Source organism: Macrobrachium rosenbergii, chromosome 16 (assembly GCF_040412425.1).
Source record: "Macrobrachium rosenbergii isolate ZJJX-2024 chromosome 16, ASM4041242v1, whole genome shotgun sequence".
Taxonomy (NCBI): domain Eukaryota; kingdom Metazoa; phylum Arthropoda; class Malacostraca; order Decapoda; family Palaemonidae; genus Macrobrachium; species Macrobrachium rosenbergii.
In genome coordinates this window covers 31394517-31411631 of record NC_089756.1, presented here as the reverse complement: position 1 = coordinate 31411631, position 17115 = coordinate 31394517, and the positions used below count along the sequence as shown (strand labels likewise).

The following is a 17115-nucleotide window of genomic DNA, read 5'->3' as shown; positions in this document are numbered from 1 at the left end:
GAAATCTTCGTACAGGCAACTGCAAAAAGCTCTAAAACTTAAATAACTACTTCAATGAGTACTTACTTGATCCTCATTTGCCCTTGTCTGTACACAAGGCTGGTGATAAGCCTGATGAGGTCACATTTAAAGCCACATACTCTGGATGGCTTTCTGCTTTCACCCTCTGCTTGTCAGCCAAGTCATCCAGGGTCATTCTGGAAAACTAGTTGCCTTCAAAATCTCTGATTTCATTCACACACTGCAATCGTGCTGAAAGAAAGGGATTACTTAAGCTATTAAACATATTCAATACATAGACTCTGTTCCTCCTCCAATTTTTAATGACAGTTTTGATTGCTTGCTTCATGGTAAAGCTTTCTTCTTTCTTTCTTTTTTGGAAAACCACAACAATGACAATCAAAGAATTAAATATAAAAAGAATACCATATAATTTTAGTAGATTCACTGTACATAACTTTGGCAATTCGTGAAAGTTCCAGAACCATTAAGAGAAGATATGTAACACTATGGAAACTTTTTGAGAGGGCAGATATACACAAGTGGTACCTCCCTCTTAAGTTATTAAAACAAGCTTGCAGCACAAGGAATTTATAAAGGAAAAGTACAACTTTACACACTGTATGAACGCAAAAGAAAGTGCAGTGAAATGAAGAGAGTTATTATATTACATGTGCTCTTATACCCTGAATGGCAAAACCCCAGAATTTTCATGATTTTGGTGAAAGTTGTTTCAATGTGTATTTTCAAACTAGAGTATAACTACCAATTACAGACAGTCCTCAATGGTAAAAGTATTAAATAATTATTTTCTTCTGGGAGTTAAACGGAATATCACAGTCACTAAATATTTTCAAAGTAAATAAACATCTCTAGCTTACCAAGAGTTGTATGGATGAACATTCAACAAAACAAAGCTTGTGTAGACACTCCAAGGTTATTTGAAGAAGGTAAGCATTCTTCTGTCCATTTACTTATCCCACCATTTATACCACCACATAAATTCCATATTACATCTGAGTCCAGTTTACTCCTGCAAGATATGACAAAGCTTCTTTCAAAAGACATGATTGCTGATCCAAAATAATTTGAACAGGACTATTTGTTTAATTTACTGTTCCATTTCCTACATATCACACTAATATTTCAGCTGTTAGCTCTCAGTATGGTATAGTTGATTATTGTTCAAAGATTTCTTTCATGATTTTATACTGAATCCCCTCCAATTCCTTCATTTTGCTTTCCTTTATTCTTCCCCCAGATTTCTACTTTAGTACTACTCTGATATCCTTTGTAATTCACCATTTCTTCTTCATCTTTTCGCTTGCTTCTTCTCTTTGTCTCTTATTTCCCATGACTGGTACCCTTGACTTCTTTGGCTATGTGAAGGCCAAATTGTTTCAAGGTTTTCGCTTTAATAACTTCTATTCTGCTACCAGAGAACATAATGTCCTCTACTTATATTATTTCTTCTATTTCCACGTCTTCCCTGAGTCTGGCGTTCCTTTTGCTCATTGTGTTTGCCTTGCCAGTGACTGCTGAGCACAGCTTAGATCCAAATCTTTTGCCTAGCTTGATTTCTCCCTGTAATTTCGGGTTCTTTTTCCCTACTGCTGCCATTTCTCTCCTGTTTATTTCTCATATATACATAGATCCCCCAAATACGTGTTTTTATCAATTATAACATTAAGAGTAATCAAATTATGTGATGCGGCTCTTCCAGCAGACAAGAAATTTCAATCAATTTTCCGCATGTCCAGTTATGCGGTAGAAATATTAAGCGGTTTTCAGTGTTTTGGTGTTACTGTAAAAATCATACAAAAGCAATGCTCATTGTGGCCAAGTTCCTCGTTTCCATAAACGAATCACAATGTTCTCCTAATATTTTCATTTTTTATATGGCATCGTTCAATTCTGACATCACATTCCCATATTTTATCATCTCTTCGTTCTCCAAAGATATCCAACTAAACTTTCCTAAGCGTGGGCAGAATTATTTTTCTCATTTATCTTATTTATTTTGATTTAAGGAAACTCTTTTCATTATCTCGGTTCCTTCTTCGCCAGCGTAAAATATAAAAAAAGTGGATATTGATATCCTTGTAGTTTAATCGTTTTGATACCCTGTATGGCGTATAGATTTTATCTTATCTTCTGTGGTCTTTTTATTTATTTTATCGTCAGGCTATTTAGCCTAACTGACCCTAGAGTAAGGCTGACCTTATTTAAATGGCTTCAGATAACATAATGACCTCTTATTGGACCCCAGTACTCACAAATGGTAGATTGGTATTCCATTGCCGGGCCGTGGCGTTCCCTGACTGATATAGGCTTTTCCTAGGGTTGGCAAACAGTTAACAGGTTAGGAGCTGCTGTAGATGGGGTAGGGGTCATGTAAGGGGTTGCCAGGTCAGATGACTTGACCCCACCTTTAAAAACAAAAGGTTGCTATTGGGGGTTACAGCCTACTTTGGGGGGTGCAAGGATAGTGGGGGAAAGCCCCCTCAGCCAGGTAAAGGCACGGCATCATAGGTTATTAGAGGTAAAACAGGTTAGGTACTTTTTGAAACCACATGATCCCTTTCTTTATATTGCAGGAGTCACGACTTTGGCTAATTTTACAGGTCTGTGGGGTTAGAGACCCCCTCCCTTTTTGGTAAGCTGCATGGCATCCCAGGTTGTGCTAAGCCAGGTGCGGTTAGGTCATATTCCATCTGGAATGCCTGCTACAGTTTAGGGGCAATCTGGGCCATAGTTTGTGAGATGAAAGCGCAGGCTAGGCTACTAATTCCCACGATTGCCGACTGAGATATTTACCGTCTTTTGTCAATTGTTTTTTGGTATTATTGGACTATCATTTTGATACCGGAGTTTTTATACTGCGATCTTAGTCTCCTTAATATTATTGATACCGAACTCGCTCTCAAATCTATCACAAACTTACCGTTACCGAGATATTTAGAGTCCTGCTGTCTATTGTTCAAGTTTCGCCATTCATTCCAGTGGGGCTGGTGCTGGACACGGCACTCTTATTGGTGTTGGTATTAAAGTAAAACTTTACCTTTTTTTATATTTGTTTTATTTTAAATTTATGATATTTACCATCTTTTTTTATGTTTATATGTCTATTTTTTATGTTCATGATATTAACCATCTTTCGTTCATGTTTTGATGTTCTCCACAAGGGTCTGGTACTAAGAACGGCTCCCATTTTGGGCGTAAATGGGTAGTTACCAAAGTATCAGGCCACAGTAGGCTAGTAGCCTGCAAATTTTACCTCATATTGGATCCCCAGACCTCATGATCGACCAATAAATGCCGTACCACTGAGCCATGTTGTTCCCTGACCAAAGTAGGGAGCCTGTGTAGACAGCAGACTCACTTGGGCTGGCCTAGGTAGTATCCTTTTCAGATACATCAGGACCTAATTTGACCTAACGTAGGATACGATGCCCTGACTTGTGATAAATACCCTCATGTTCCTTCTCTGTTGGGTGGAGGGGTAAGGGCCTAAGCTAGACATTGGTCAGTTTTAAGTGTCTGAGCTTATATGTCTGAGCCATTTTTGTATCTTGGGCAATCAGTGAATGTTTCAGTGTGAGGACACTGGAGGTCTGGTAAGGTTTCTGATGTGAATTATGGAATAATGAGGCATTTTTTATTCATTTAATGAATATTTTCCTACTAAAGATTACAATTGCTTTTGAAAACGGTTGTATTATATGAACATCCTAAATTGTTACAATTTTTTGAGATATTGGAGAAGGAGCCATCTTTGCAACGATTACATATCTAAGCTATAGGCGTATGGGAAGATGACTACTAGTAAGATAGTGTCAGCTGTATGCTAATGGATGCATTTGGTTTTCAGGTCCAGATGGCGAGAAAGAAAGAGAGAGTGGTCCTGGAGAGGGCCTGGTATATTGGGAACGACGTCTGGTCCTTTTTATACCCACAGTGCACCAGGACATCCTCAACGCAATGGAAAAGCAAGCGCTGAGGAAGCATATGGAATGGAGACGCAGGATGCCAAATTGATGACGTTTGGACTGACAACTGTGATGAATGTGACATGGAAAGATTGTAGCAGGTAATTCCCAATTCGATGATGGTCTGAGACCCTGTCGAAGAGTCTTTTCATTTGTATGTTCGTCTGAACGATAATGCAAAAAGGTGACGTTTGTTTGTCTGACAATAAAAAATTGCAGTCCAGTCCATATTTTACTAGTCAAAAATATCTTTTCATTTATGTTTTTCTGAATAATTTTTATGTTTTTTTGTTACACTGCAATACAAATTGGAATCCCTATTTTACCCCTGTCTTTGGGGTTTGTGCCATCAGTGCACCTTACACAGTGCACTGTAGGCATTTGCAGCGTCCCTTTGGCCCCTAGTTGCTGCACCCACTTTTTAGCCATTTACTTGACCTCCACTCCCACTTCCTTTCTCCCCTCTTCCTGTACAGTCACTCCAACTCCCTCTTTTTGGTGTGTGAGGCCCTGAATGGTCAAAAGTACCCCAATGTTTGGCGTTATATCCAAATGTTTATATGTCAAATCAAACTAAAGTCATCACTTATAAAAGCAATTGAAATGTGGAAATAGAAGCAATTGAAATATGGAATTGACGATTTGACTAATGTGTTTTGATTGCTTCAAAGAATGGCAGGTCAATCAAACGGTGGGATGCCTCAATGTTCTCTGCTACCTCGACCCCAGACAGTTTTACCATGGCTAATCTCGTTTTTCAGCCTCTTCTGTCATTTCAGTGTGCAAAGTCCATAGACCACTTGAAATTCTGAGTTCTCAAAGAATTTATAATCTTGACAACATGCCCATGTAGCTTCTCTAGGGTTTAATGGTTGAAATTCCTGCAGTACCCTCATCCTAAATGCTGGCGTTTACCCTTCATCCTAGAAAAACCTGCACATCTTGCTTCCAAGAAGAGTAACGCTTGGTCCCTTCTAATCATCTTCTCATTTCTCTAGCTTATTTTGAGTCTGAAACTAGAAAGCTTTCATCTTCGAAGATACTGGAGCCTTGCAACTTAGTATGGAATCTTCCCTTTGTCATCAGTCTAGTCTTTAAACTGTTGCTGCTTTCTAGATTCTGTAATAGAATTCTTTCCCAATCTTAACTGATTTGACAAAGGTGTTACGGCATTTGTGAAATGCTTTTGGCTTCAAATTTGGTGGAGTGGAGACTGAGATGTATCATAACTGGTTTTATTTTTAATTGATTCGCATAGTTTTTGAAGTCAGAAGTGATATCAAGGTTCGGGCACATTAGGTTCCGTGGATTGCTTTCCAGTTTTGATTGTTTAGACCAGCATTCATATCTGTATTGATTATAGATTTTATATCAATACTTACTGATAATGAACTCTTGTAATCTTTGAAGTCAAAAGTTACAGTCAGGCTTTTAAGCATATGTTGAGTATCGTGCTGCAATTTCAGCTGATTATACTCAACATTAGTTTCCTTTAATTAACTTATCTAGTCAGAGAACCTGTTATAAGAGAAGCGAGTCTATTTTTTTATCTAGGCTTCCAGCACCAGATACTAGGTTGACAAATGTTTTCTCATAGCATCGTAAACCCTAGATGTAAACTTATCAATTATTGGAAGTCACAGCTCCAGCCAGAGTAACTGACTTGAAAAGATCAGAGGGTGAAAGTATTGGAAAGCATGGTTCACTCTTAGTGGCAACATTAACAGCATTAGAAAATTTTTGAAAAATGAGGTGATGATGATGATGACGACTGTTTTTTAGCAAACAGTTTTCGAGAGTCAAGAGCTGTTCTTCAAGAAAATAGTTTTGAAGAAAGTGTCTCTTCACCAAAATAAGTTGATTGTAGATTGGCCTATTTTGATTGCCTGCAGTTTTGTGGGACCTCTGCTAAACCAGATTTGGGAACTGCACTCTGGGACGGGTTTCTTTTCAGACATCGGCAGAATTTAGACGATTGTATGTTGTCTTAACCTGGTTATCAGTTGGATAGATCTTTGTAAATCCACAGATAATGATCACAGCCGGGCTGACTTGCATGGTGTGTCATGAACAAGCTTCTTTATGCACAGGCATTCAGAATTGACTGATCTCCTTGGAAATTAGCATAGAGCCACAAACTCATTTTAGTTTCCATTGCAGTGAGAAATCCTCTGAAATAGTCCTGGAATGAGTGCGCACTTGCATTATTTGAGTTTTAACCGGAAAAATGCGTTGGTATAGGCTACGAGTTTTGATGTTTGTGTAAGTTTCACCAGTAGCTGGAGAAACTAAAGTACCTAAATTATATGTGGCCTTGTGGGAACTTCCTGGATGGTGACCCCCAAAGGTTTTCGGGGGTCATTATCTAGGACTGATATTTCTTGGGGGTCATTATCTTTATGATATTTACAGTCCTTTGCTTATGTTTTTAAGGTCATCCCCAACAGGGTAAGGTGGATAACATACCGGGTTAAAACCCTTTTTGGGGGAGGCGCTATCTAGGAAAGATCTTGCATTGTTCTTGCATTTCTTAGCCAGTCTGCGTCTGTGAAATTTAGATCAGCAATGAGGGGAAACTATCTGTTGAAACTGTTTGTTTTCCTCACTGTACTGACAGCCAAGGTACAGGAAAACCTTAAGAAAAGTCAATGATTTGTTGAGCGTATGTCTGATTATTATCGTGTGGATGTTCCTTGAATGTGAAATGTTCTGCACTACATCCCTTCATCACATAGTCAGCTGAAGTAAACCATGATAAATCCTGACATATTGGGTATTAACAGAGATTTTAGAAATTATGATGGAAATGACACAGGCTACCCTTCTATTCGAATTTGTCAATTCGTTCAGGTTCTGGAACTAAATAAATTCAAGATCATGCTTCACATCAGTAATAATTATTGTCCAGTGTCATGGTGAAACATTGAGAGCCAATAATGAGGTCATTCTTGAGAAGAGCTTAGTTCCTATAATATAGCAAACTGCAGTGATGTATTCATCCTTGAATATTATTTGTATCCAGCCATTTCCTGTAATAAGTATATAATACAGAAAATTTTTGTTACAGATGATGAGTCGCTTCAAGTTCTTCAGCCATTTCGATCCAAGTTTCAGTACACTCATGAAGACAGTTCAGATACAGCTCAAGGCCTTTCAACAGTTCGGTCAAGTAAAACAGAAAAAAAAGTACTTCCTTGATATTATGCCACGTGTAACAAAGCACTTCTCTTTATTTCCAGAACCATAAATTCATCTAAAGCCTTTGATAAAGTAAACCCTGTCCTTTGATAGAGAAAGAGCTGAGAAATGCCCTCAGTAAAGCAGAATTGGCTATATGGTCTATTACTGCAAACATATTTTGAAATGATGAGTCTTAGGAGACATTCAGCTCTGGAATAGTCAATTCGTATCGTGAAATCAGTACTATATCAATTATAGCCCCAGAAGTTTTGATTTGACAAATCAACACGGTACAGGTTAAGCTATTATTATATTAGAATCCCCAAATCATTATGATCAACGAAAATAATAGCAAAATCAAAAAGTAATGAAACAGGGAATTAATAAGTAGGAATTGATTTTTCGTCTGGTTTGTAAAGCGTACTTGATACCTGAATGATGTCAAGTCTGATTTAGTTGGGGATAAATTTGTGGGTAGGTGCTGGATGAGTGTCAATAAATATAATGCAAATGTGATGATTTTGATAAAAGAAAATCTTAAAAATTTAAAGAAATCCGTTTTAGTCCCAAAATTGTCTGTGTGGAAACGAACTGGGCTGTATCAGATGGACTTCATGGATGTACTGAAATGACTTTGAGGAGTGGGAGGAACCAGGAACCTCTGGAGTAACTGGGAAAACTGATGTTAAGGTGGAGAGCAAAGCAGCCTTCAGGAGAAGGCAGGAGTCAGTCACTGCAATTGGTAAGAGTATTCATATGGAACAAACCCACCAAAGGGGCCATTAACTTGAAATTCTTTAAGCTCCAAAGAATATTAAGGTGTTCATTAGAAAGAAGTAAGAGGAGGTACAGTAAAGGGAAATACAGGAAGACGAGCCCTCACATTCTTGAACATTATAAGGTCTATGTTATGTTGATGCTATATAAAGGACTCACATAGTACTGTAATGTAATATACAATCATTATTTCAATCTTTATACCATAATGTACTTTTATTGATATGTTTTAATCATTCATGTAATGTATACAGTATTACATACAGGTAGGCACTGAGGAAATCACCTTGCTACTGGTAGTTCTTTGTAGGGGTTTTCTGTTGCACCTGTAAAAGGTTCCAAGAATTCCTTTGGGACAGCTGCTGCTGATGCTCATTGGTACCTTCCGCTCTCCCATCTTACTGGCTAGTGGCTCCCTCCTGGTTACAGTCTTTACACATCTGTCAGTAAAGTTCAATTATGTATTAATGAAACTGCTTCTTGAATTAATCCTTCCTGCTTTGCACATGTCATACACTGTATGTATAGTCCATACCTGACCCTTCCACTATATCTGCATTTAGGGTTGCAATCCTAAAACATGAAGGATTGAGACGCACTTTTCTTATATCATTTGTCAAGATAATTAACTTCCAGATACTACACTAGGTCTAATCCCTCTGCTGTGATTCAAGTTAGGTTTAACTAAAACCAGACTAACGACTAATTTCTTGTCTCTCAGGTTCTCTGGGCTTTGCGAACAACTGATCTCGTCAGAGCCATGACAAGGCATCTTCAAGATTCGATTTTCCTACAACAACAATGTCAAGAGGCCACTTACTCCCTATTGGTAAGGAATGTGTACATCCCTTTTTTGACCTGATCAAAGATTAGGAAGCATATGGTTCAGTACAGTAATGGATTCCCATGTCTCATCAGAATAAAATCCCGTAGGGTGGGAGTGCCATCATTGCACCTCATGCGGTGCACTGTAGGCATTACTTCATAGTCTTTGCAGCGTCCCTTCGGCCCCTAGCCGCAACTCCTTTCGCTCCTTTTACTGTACCTCCTCTCATATTCTCTTTCTTCCATCTTACTTTCCTCAACCCTCTCCTAACAATTGATTCATAGTGTTTCTTCAACTGCTTTGAGGTTTTCCTCCTGTTACACCTTTCAGAACTTTTTACTGTCAATTTCCATTTCAGCCCTGAATGACCTCATAGGTCCCAATGCTTGGCCTTTGGCCTAAATTCTGTATTCAATTCAATTCATCATAATAAACACTGATATGTTGCAAGAATCCTCAAAGCTTTTTGGCAGAGCTGAAGAAATAGTGTGTCATTTTAGTGTCCAATATTTCAGCCAAATGTTGGTTTTCTCAAAAGATGTCTTGATGAAATAAACAGTCAAATATTGGATCAATCTAAAGTGGTATTGTTCTCATGATTTATGGGTCTAATTATTCCCGGGAAGGGAATTATTGCAATAAATTTATTAGTTTGGAACTTACAAGGTGCATGTTAGTCATGTACAGTTCGTAAGAATCTGACTTGTTTCAAAGCTTTCTCAAGCAACCCACTGACATTCAAAGTCACAAGTTTTTGCCTAACAGCTGCAGTACAATAATTGTATTATGAATTAAACCTTTTGATAAGTGTGACGTCATCTGACTTCATGTTTGACAATGCTGTACTCAAAAGGCCTCCTGCATAGCAAGAATGCTGTGTTTTAAGAGAGTTGGTTTTCAAGGGGTCTGCTTAGCAGGGCCTGAGGAGTTCTTGTGCATGGCCACCTCATTTCTGAGAATAAGATAGAATGAATTGCTGAAAACACACTTCGTTTTATTCTAGACTGCGTATATTTGATCTCGTACAAGATCAGACAGAGGAAGTTTGATCTTGTCTGAGATGCAGGAAATGATTAGATTAACACACTCGTTGAAAGAATTGCTGCAATAGGAAAAAAGATAATATGGCTGTTCTTGTATGAAGTTATGATAAGCTGTGAGGTCTGGGTACTTGCAAAAGCTGCTGTGACTTGTAAGAACTCAGGTTAGGTGTAATTGTGATCTAGTAGGACTAGTATTTAAAGTAAATAACAACTTGCAGATATTTTGCACAGCTTAAAGAAGCCATCTGCTTGAGTTGTACGCCTTTAAAGATATGTAATATCAATGAAAAATGATATTGAGGCTTCATAAATGAGTTTACAGCACAATTGACGGTATCTTTGGAAAGTTTTATCAATTTTCTTGCAGCTTATGTATTGGGAAGCCTTGACCCAAAAGCTTTAGATGTCGATTGAAAAATGCAAGGACATTATCAGTATCTGATTAAATGTTTTCATTTCAGGCTGACAACTTCAGAGAACGGGCCACAATAAGGACATGAAGGGCGAGGAGGCTTGTACATAGTATACTAGAGTGGACTAAGCCCAGTTCGTCAGCTGGATCTATGACCTGTAAGGGTAAGACACTGGTAAGATTAGAAATGCTTCATTGTACTGCCTTTGACTGACTACAGAGTTGAAATCTCGTGCATTATATAGCACTTTTTTTTTTCCAGGAACACCAGTTGAAAATTTCAGTGATTGTTTTGCATAATAGACCATACTATCAAAAATCATTTATGGGTTTTTCGAAGTATTTGGAACCTGTTGATGTTCCGTAGGCTGCAGTAAAGTGAGCTGGTAAAGCATTTTGGTAAACCATTTGTCAGAACTTGTACAGTATCAAGAAATAAATGGATTTGGAATGGAAATAATGACGTGTAGAGTAAGGTGGAGAAAATGGTGTTAATAGACCAGGTGTAAATGTGAAGTAACATTTTGCACAAGGGAGTCCAACTGAAGAAGAATCCCAGAAGTCTTGTTGAGCTCTGTGGAGGAGACTGTGGTGAACTGATTCTGTGGTATACCATTGATATAGGAGTGGAATGTGATTTTATTGAAAAACTTAACTCTGTACTAGAATGTCCATCGAAAATGTTTACAACATTACAAAAGTTGAGCACCTCAGTGTAACTGAAACAGTTTTCTTGTAAAGTTTTAATAACCATCACTAAATTTTGTGAGAATTTGTGCCAATTTTAAGATGGCGTATGAAGTTACTGCTCAGTACTTACTAGGTTTTTATTTTTTCAACAATTTTTCTTTCTGTTTAATGTCCAATGGACTAGATACCGTAGTTATACATGAATATCCAGTTCGCAACCCAGGTAGCTTGAGACACAACTGATGAATTACTTTCCTGTACTGGGTAGAATTTTGAACCTTACTCTCAAAACTGCAAGCTTGCTAGAAAAAAGAAATTCTCTTACTTTTTTTCTCTTTTAGCAAATAACGGAAGCAACTGTGAACTCTGACAATGTAAAACTGGATGGAAGGCTGTGTGTCCCGACCTAAAAAATATCCCAAGTGGGTCATAGTCACAGTGCTAAATACGAAAATTCCAAAAATGATGAAGTATAAAATCCCACGACTGAAAAAAAGAAAAAAATTGATTGTTTAAAAGATGTTCTGGGGGGATAATTGGTCTGTCTTTTAAGATTCCCAAGCATAAATCTGGGAAATAAATTAAAACTTTGTTTGCTTGGCTGTGGTTTCTCCAGTATTAAAGGTTTCATGACACCCAGTAAACACTATCGCGAAGGATTTGTGGAATTTTTACCATAGAATTTTGTTTCCTGCCTTTTACCTCTGTGAGACTTCATTTCACATTTCCCTGCATTGTCAGAGAACTGAAGGACAGGCCTCTATCGTTCCTGAACTGCTTTTAATGTCCAGGGCGATTGTACAGGTTCAAGAGACTGGCCCACATTATTCTTGCACAATGAAGAGTATCTTATCTAGACCGCCTTACGTCCAGTGTGTTTTTACTGAAGGAGCCGAGACTACAGTCTTGCTGTTAGGCATTAGTATAAAACTCATTTCCAGTATCTTTTGACTGAATTAGGGAGTTAGGACAACATTGTAACTACCTTGAATGTTTTGTACTGAAGTGTTAAGAATTTCAATACAGTGTTGTTGGTTGGTATTCAGGGGGTGTTTTTCTAAATGTTGAGACACGGCTGATTTATTACTCTATTTGTTGTATTAAAAGGAATTTTATTGAGAAAATAAGCAGAATTACATCTTTGATATTCAGGGTAATAGCGTTTCATTGGTAAACTTGATGTTTATGTCAAATTTGTAAGTTTTTTTAATTGTATTAGGAGTTTTTCAACTTGATGCAATGGGCAACCACATTTTTTCACTGTTATTGATATCTGGGCAGAATATTTCGATAACAAAGGGCGCATTGACATTGCTGGTATGCAATTCTCCTCGCTTTAAAATACTCCGTGATCGAATTATGTAAATCTGATTTTAGGACCGTTGCTCAGAAAACAAGAGTGATGCACTATACGAGGTAAAAACGAAGGTTTGTGGTGAGTAATATAACATTCAAATCTTACACTTTTGGGGAAATACTTTTCATCATATGCTATCAATTATGAAGGACTCCATTTAATTTTAGATATTCGCAACTTTTACATAATATATCTTGGTACTTAACTAAAACCATTTGACAGTGCACTATATTACCAAAAATTAGCGGGAGGGGTCTTGTACACTGTGTCAAAGTACCATTTCGATCAAATAATTAGTTTGAAAGAGATTTTAGAAAAACGATGACTCGCAGTTCCTGAAATGGAGAGTTGTTTAAATTTTCTCTGCTGTTCTCAAGTGGTTATGGGTCAATTTTAGGGTCTTTTTTTATGAAATGATTTGGTTTTTATGAGTACCTTGAGATGTGTAGTTGGTGAGAGCAGTAACTGACTCTTTTTCTGACAGTAACTGAGACAACCAGGGAAGTGTTTGGATGATTTAGGACAAACTAGAGAGAGGTGGGACAATGTTAGTACTGAAAAATCTTTCCAGATTTCGGGAAAATGTTGAAATGGTTTTATAAATGTTATAGCCAGGCTCAGGTAATAATAATAATAATAATAATAATAATAATAATAATGATGATGCAGGTAAAAAGAATATTTTACTATGATTTGCTAATAGAAACTTAGGCTAAGAAGCCTCCCACGTTTGCATTGCAATTCAGTTTTGAATTAATATTCACAGTAGCTGTGAAAAGATGGAATTTAACTTCATTAAGACGTCCTTCATAAAATACTACAGACGCTCATTACTGGTCTGAAAAAAGCCCTGCCCCATCTGTGCCCCTTCTAGTAAAAGGGACCTAGGTATAGGATGCTTGGGGCCTGGCTATAACGAATTATCTTTTATTACTTTGTAAGCCAAAAGATCTCAGAGTGATATTTTGTCATTAACTTTTCATCAGCCACAATCGATGGGGCATTTGAAAGGCATAAATGGAACAAGTCGATTGACTGACTCCTCTGAATTCCATACCTACTATGGACGAAGAACTGTGACCTCAAGAAAGGCCTGCATTTAGTTTTAACAAATTAATAGAATAGTAGTGCTTCACCTGTGTCAACAGTTGCCTGTGGCCAGATGAAGTGGAAAAAATGGGTCCCACCAAATGTAAATCTTGGGAAGAGTCAAGCATGATTAGACTGTAATCTCTCTGCTGGCCGTTAAAACTAAGAACTGTTAAGTTTGTAGTCAAGAAAGGCCTTATCATTTAGATTTGTCCCTATTGACTCAAAGTCGAGTAGAGTTCAGCTTTTCTTCTTGTAATTTTTAAGTAGGAACTGTGAGAGTCTTTATCATATGAGGTAGTTCGCTGTGATTCAGGAGATAAGTTTTATTGCTGAAACCTGCTACATACTGGGTTAATATTTCAGAATAAATGTTTCCATTTTTATTTCTTTTCAGTTGAATGTTATTATCAGGTAGCTCAGTATTATTCAGGATGTATACTTATTTTATACCTAAAGCTCACGTCAGTTTAATTTAAACTAATAAGCATTTACCTAGAGTTTTTATGTTTATTGTCAGGTAAAATATAACTCGGTATGTTTCAGAAGCCGTATTTATCTTGCTAAGACTTCTAATCACTTCAAGACCAGCTGTCAGTTAGTTCAGCACATTTCAGGACACACCGTTTATTTTCCACGTAAATTTCTCTATTTGCTAGTAAGCAGTTCAGTGTTTCAGAATATACTGTACATTGATAACTTATCTTCTTATCAGTCAAACAATAGCCATGTGGTACCTCAGTATACTTCAGGACGCAGAGGCTTTGCTACTTGAGATTCATAAGTTTATTATGTCCAGACAGTTCTGTTTCCATTTTAAAAAATAACTATCTGCTCTATCATTTTTAGGATACATAGGTTTTAAAAATAAATTCCTATATGTTTAATATTAGCTATCAAGTAGTTCTAATGTTTCAGGATCTGGATACATAGTTTTGCTTGATCTGGAATCTAATGTCAGTCTGATATCAATCAAAAGTAGCTCAGTGTATCCGGAACGTAGGTCATTCAGTTTTCTTGTAAAGTATTAGCTATCTGGCAAATTTCAGGATACATGTTTTTTTATATAAGATTTATAGCAGTTTAAATTAGCCATCAAAAAGCTCAGTTTGTTTCAGGATACACAGCCTTTGTTTTGTTTATCCAAATATCTTATTTAGATATTTCATTAGTTTGATAGTTATCTTTTCAGATACAAATTTTCACTTGAATTTCTTGGTAGCAGTGTTAACATCAGCTATCAGTAGCATAGTACATTTCAGGATACATAATTTTTACCTACAATTATCATTAGTTTACTATCATCTACCAAGGAGTTAAGGCTGTTTCAGGCTACATAACATTAAACATAAGTTTCTTGTTAGTGAAATAACAGCTATTAGGCAGTCATGGCTACTTTTTGACTACTTATATCGAGAAGTCACGTATGTTAAAGAATAGCTTTCTCATTAACTTAGTTTAATATTACAATCAGGTAATTGACTGGTTTACAGAATACATTTCTCGTCTAGTTGTGATTTACAGTATCCAGTAGGTCATTGTTCAATGCATACTTGCCCAGTACGAAGATCACGTGAGATATCAGAAGGGTATGCTTATTATTTTCAGTCATTTTCCAGGAGTTCAAAACTATCAACAGCAAAAGTTTAACAGTTGCAAACAATAGGTTTGACTGATTTTATGGAATATCTTCGTAGTGAGTCAGTATAGTTAAGAATAGTTGTGTGGAGTCAAACCTGTGAGGTGTTAAACTTTATAGAATAGATAATATTCACAGCTAAAGTACAAATTATTCCTGATATTTTTCCTCAGTAAAGTTTAGAGATATTGCTAAATCAACTTCCATAACAGTAGGGACCTGAAATTAAGCTTCTTGTATACTTTTTGAAAGTTTTGTCCATAGTTTGTTTCTTTAGTGATTTATATCAGATTTCCTTTAGAAAATTAGTATAATAGTTCCGAGGTCTTGCGTTATTGTAATGTTACATAAGCATTGGTTCTTATATACTACCTTGAAACTTAGGTTATTGAAAGGCTCTGGTGATTACGAGAGAGAGAAGTCATCCTGAAACACTGACACGTTTGCACTGTTGAGGCAGGAGATATTTCAAAGTTAGTTTATCAGTTTTATCTCAGATTTGATGACAGGTGAAGAACTTGTCATTATTTTCAAGTGATTAAACAAAACTCTGTGAATTTTGTACAAAGCTTGCCATGACAGTAATGCTTCTTGCTTAACATTAAACATACACCACTTAAAGGTTAATTGTGTAAATATTGGAGAGTACCTTATCAAGAGCATTATTATCATGGCATCTCTGCATATTTCAAGACACTGAGGCTGGCATGAAGGTTCCAAATTGAAAGTGTTACTTTGAGGGCACACTTTGGTAGTGTTGCTGTCAAATGCATCATAGATAAATTATTTAATAAGTGAACTCTAAATTTCACTGTTACTTTAAGGGGCATTTGCAATACTGATAATGGTATTTTAGGTGAATGATTCAGTCATATCGAATGCAATACTTGAGGATAATTTGGTTTTTCTGAAAATATCACAGGTAAATGAATCTGTAAGTAGACTCAAATTCAAAGCATTACTTAAATGAGATTAGGTTTTGTTAACAATGGTGTCTTAGGTAAATGAATAAGTAAATTCAAAGTGTCTTTGAAGGGCAATTTGACAAGGCTATATTTGACATATGAATGAATAAGCATTCTCAGTTATGTGAAGAGTTTATTCACTTAATGTTAATCTTGAGAACTAGTCATTTACTTTTCATTAAGGCACTAAGTATTTTCCAGACATTTGACATACAAGGTCAATTCCTTCCTTAGTAGACTCATAGCTATTAGGAGAGTTGCTATTTAATTGAATACTCTTTTTAACTGTTTTTGTGATACAAGCAAATCACACCTCTCTCTCTCCTTGTGAGGTTCTCACAAAGGGACTGATTTTCCATGAAGGTTGTAAATTGGAGTAGTTAGGTTAGAGAGGTTGAACAGCAAAGTGGAAGGAACTAAAGGGGAAGATATTTGATAATCAGGGAGTTTTGTTATACATAGACTTGGCCTCAAAAATAATTATCAGAAATGAAATATTAACAGAAGAGTTCTGTCTAAGCTTAGGACCCAAATCAGTTCTGAAATTGTCTGTAGTTACATTTTCAAGAAGGTCTGTCTTAAATTGCTTGTGACTCTATCATGTCAGTTATTTGAGAAATTCAGTTATTTCTGAGTTATAGATTTAGTCAATTTTAGAAGAACAAGTGCAACAGTGTCTTGACATATGGAGAATTTTAGGTTAAGGTATAATGATTTTTTTAGTGTTGAATTATTGCATAGAGTTCCCATTGAATTTAAATTTATCAGATCAAGGTTCAGTTAACTGTTAGTTGAGTTTAACTGTTAAAAAAATTTAACTGTTATTGTTAAAAATTTAACTTTAAATTTTGAATAATGGGAAAATTATTGTAATACCAAATTGTAAATTTATTTTATTGTATACAAGAACTTGTGTATTTCAGCTTACTGCTCAAATTCTCACCAAGACTTAGGCTTCATTTAGCTAGAAAAAGCAATTAGTGCCTTTTTTAGTTTATTATCAAACAAAATAAGCTTAAAACTACTGAGGAAACTAGTGGTACCAAAATAATTCAAGAAAATTATAATATCCAGTGTCTCCTTAGTTATGTATATCATGTAGACATTGTAATCTAGGTTTGATGAGCTAAATTTGGAGACTCATAGCT

The 17115-nt window shown here is 36.4% G+C and overlaps 1 long non-coding RNA gene across 1 annotated transcript; it reads left to right on the top strand.

Moving 5' to 3' along the window:
* Nucleotides 1-2177: 2177 nt before the first annotated feature.
* On the top strand, nucleotides 2178-12027 carry LOC136847274 (uncharacterized). The gene is made up of 4 exons (XR_010855688.1): nucleotides 2178-4090; nucleotides 7057-7911; nucleotides 8668-8775; nucleotides 10277-12027. It is a non-coding gene; the product is annotated as an uncharacterized lncRNA (long non-coding RNA).
* Nucleotides 12028-17115: the final 5088 nt, after the last annotated feature.